This window comes from Fulmarus glacialis, unplaced genomic scaffold, assembly GCF_000690835.1.
Source record: "Fulmarus glacialis isolate BGI_N327 unplaced genomic scaffold, ASM69083v1 scaffold10399, whole genome shotgun sequence".
Taxonomy (NCBI): domain Eukaryota; kingdom Metazoa; phylum Chordata; class Aves; order Procellariiformes; family Procellariidae; genus Fulmarus; species Fulmarus glacialis.
Genome location: NW_009233876.1, coordinates 1 through 4,082, shown reverse-complemented (window position 1 = coordinate 4,082; position 4,082 = coordinate 1).

Here is a 4,082-nt window from a genome sequence, read left to right as displayed (position 1 = left end):
GCTTGAGCACTTGCCAGGGAAGACCGAGACAAAAAAGTCATTGAGTACCTCAGCCTTCTCCATATCCCAGGTAACCAGGTCTCCCATTTGGTTCCGGAGAGGATCCACATCTTCCCTAGTCTTCCTTTTACCCCCGATGAACCTATAGAAGCTTTTCTTATTGCCCTTGATGTCCCTGGCCAGATTTAATTCTATCGGGACTTTAGCTTTCCTAACCTGATCCCTGGCGGCTCGGACAATTTCTCTGTATTCCTCCCAAGCTACTTGTCCTCACTTCCACCCTCTGTAGGCTTCCTTTTTGTGTTTGAGTGTATCCAGGAGCTCCTTGTTCATCCATGCAGGCCTCCTGGCGTTTTTGCCTGACTTCCTCTTTGTTGGGATGCATCACTCCTGAGCTTGGAGGAGGTGATCCTTGAATATTCACCAGCTTTCTTGGGCCCCTCTTCCCGCCAGCGCTTTGTCCCATGGCACTCTACCAAGCAGATGCCTGAAGAAGCCAAAGTCTGCTCTCCTGAAGTCCAGGGTAGTGAGCTTGCTGCACGCCCTCCTCGGTGCCCTAAGGATCTTGAACTCCACCATTTCACAGTCACTGCAGCTAAGGCTGCCCTTGAGCTTCACATTCCCCACCAGCCCCTCCTTGTTGGTGAGAACAAGGTCCAGCATAGCACCTCTCCTCGTTGGCTCCTCTACCACTTGGAGAAGGAAGTTATCATTGATGCATTCCAGGAATCTCCCGGACTGCTTATGACCTGCCGTGTTGTCCCTCCAACAGATACTTCACGGGGAAGTAATAAACCCTCTATACAGTCCAGCACATAATGTCCAAGATAGTGATATTTAGAAGACAGATGCTCCCATTCTCCCACATTAGGGATACAGACAGTTCCCAGGGTCACAGAATCTTTACTTACAAGTTCAGACGGTCCCAGCACCAGAATAACCTTGAATAAGCAGGAGTCAGCCAAATCCTTGTATACCTTTAGTTTTTTGGGATAATCTATGTCACCATAAATCACCCAAGTCCAGCCCTGCAGCAGGAGACTTGGATCCTTCCCTTGGAGATAAGGTTATAGCAGGACATTCTCTTCCCTTGAAAATGGAGTCACCAATAGACCTCGGACTGTACCTTCCTTTCATGATCCAACATCCTGAAGAACTGAATTTATTCAGAAGAGTGTTCACAGTACTCTTGTGAAATAAGACTTTTATTTGCAAATGAAACGGGGGGGGAGAAACGGGGGGGGAGAAACAAAAAAGAGACTGCCTCATACTTGAATCTTCTACAATATTGAAAGCACACCTGTCTTGTGACAGACTACAGCATGAGTTTCATCCTTGTGATTTTATAAGCACCAAACTATAGCAGTATGAGATAGATAACCAAAATTCTTATACAAGGGATTCCAAACTGAAGAGAACTGTTTGGATTTTCTGTTTATAAACATCCCCATCACTGAAGTACTGCAAGCTCCCCAGCTTCCAAACGATCTTCTACAAGTTACTGTATCTTAGTATCTGGAAAACCTCATATCCCCCTGCTGTTCTGCCAGGTGCCTTCTTCAATTCTCTGCCTGCCTGACTCCTGTCACAAAGGGTTAGGCCTCAAATTCCTCCTCTTCCTCCCCAACCTGCGCTTGTATACTGCTATTTTGCTTTACGTTAAGATAGGAGGAATACAAAGCATATGCAAACAACTTAACCAAAAGTAATTTGGGAACTGTTTTGCCTTTAGACATTATTCTTGAAAAATGAACAAGCTTGAGAATAAGTTGTTTGCTTGAATTAGCAAAGATAAGCTGGGCAAAAAAAAAAAAAGTCAGTCTTGCTCCAACTTAATGCCCACTAAGGAGGACAGGAGAATTTCGCTTGGATTTCTCCCCTCTATTCTGGGGGGGGGGAGCAGAAGAGAGGGGGACAGAGGGAGTTCACTTGCATAAATGGTTACATGCCCCCTTTACCAACAGTAATCTCCACTAAATCCTCCTACTGAAAATGAGGTTTTTCCCTTATTGACCTCATTTTCCTGACCCAGAGTCATACATGCAATCAGCAAAACTAATTTCTTATCTGGTACAGACGTACCATTAAGCATTACAATTAGCTAAAGAAGCAAATTAGCATTAAACTAGATATGACAAGATTATAGGCCCCTAATACCAGTCAAAATTCATGAAGTTCTTCACTGATTACTGTTTAATGAAATCACCCTCCCATTTGATTCACTAGTAAACAGAACCCCACATGTATACAAACAGCCCCCTTGGAGGTATGCATAGAACTGGTGATACAGGAAACACTGCACAAGTCAGCAACCCAAAAGCTGTTTAATCATCTTCCTCATACACAGCTAAACAGAGCTACTAAAATGTTCCCCATTATATTTGAAGTTAAATTTCATTCCTTCACTCTTAAATGAGAGCTTACAGTGTTCAAATGAGAAATTCTTTGTCAAAATCATCCTTTGCCATATTAATATTGAAGAATATCCATCCTCAGAAAATGAGATGCCCAAAGAGCGTTCTGATGTTTTTTTTTTTTAAAATGGAAATAGATGCCACCAAGGATTTCCTGGTTTCCTCTGAATATGTAACAATTTTTCCATTTTACTGACATCACAGTAGTATTATTTCACATGTTCTGCATTGCAAATAATGTTTTTGTTTCTTTTTACAAAGCAGAAATATTAGGACATGTATACCTTTAAGAGGTCTTTTGGCTGTAGCTTTTTCTGAAACTCTTGCCAGAAAATCTTGGGCATTTTGGGCTGCTGCATAATGCTTTCTTTGGGCACTTCCTCCAACAGCTGTGCTCTATAGACACTTCTCCCCCCAGAGGCAGAAAATTATCTGAAGATGAACTACTAATATTATTCCAAACAACAGGAGACAGTATAGTAAAAACAGCTTGATTTAAGTTACCAGGAAACTAATAGAAAGCTCACGAAAGAGGACAGAGACAGAGAAGAGTCAGTGAACCAAAGAATGCCAAACTGTTTGAGAAAGAAGTAAGCTTTCCTGTATTAGACCTTTAAACTAATCCTGCATTGATTCTGTATATTGCAAAAGCAAGCATTTCTCAAGTACATTTGTAAAAACACACTGTGCAATAAAAAAATTGAAAGCTATCTCATAACTCAGCCTTGACAGTGTCTCTTCACAACTGCTACCGATTATTTTGTAATTCCGCTACCTCGGCAATTCCTCATACATAACTGTATATGGAATTTCCCTAGGTGACCAAGGCAGCTTTTTCATACGCTTTTATTGCCACACAACCTGAGCAGCTGATGAAGCCTTAGTGCCAAAGACCTCAAAGTTAATGGCTTCTCAGCTGTCAGGTAAACCATGCATTAGGTAATAATAAATTTTTTTCATTATTTTTCATAATAAAAATTAATTAATTATAATTTGTCAAACAAAACCAAAATGAAGCAATGGCAACATTATTTTTGCTTTTTCTGCAATATACTCTAAATTTTTAGAATGTTTTAAGATATAAGCCATTCTAGCCTTAATGGAAAAGAGCTATATTATTAAAACAGGGCACCCTGGGTTCAGATTTAAATGAAACCTGGCCAGTGTTCAAAAGAAAAAAAAAACCTTAAGTAATCATGGTTATTCTACACAGCATACTGTAGGGTTTTATTTTCAAATAAAAAAAAAGAGAGTGATGCCAAGGTCATGGAATGCCACTGCTATGATCAACCAAAAATAGATACCAAGCTCTACATCTTCCCTCATAATTAAAATAGGAAAGTTAAACTCAATGTAAGCAGGCTGAAGCTAGACAACCACATTATTCTAAGTAAGCGTTAAATCACTGTCATCCATGTGGAAGAAAAGCTGCAGTTCAGTGAAGCTGTCACAAACTATACTACAGATAATTTATATAAAAGTATAAGAAATGAATAAAAATAACCAACTGGTGAATTTTTCTTGTAAAATTTAGTGACATGAGGCTTTTTGGGTTTTTAATTGTGACATACAAATCAGAGAGTGCCAGCTAACAAGGAACACCAATCAATGGTTTTTATTTTAGTTTTGCAAAAGATATAAAGAAGTTAACGACCTGCTACGCCACCT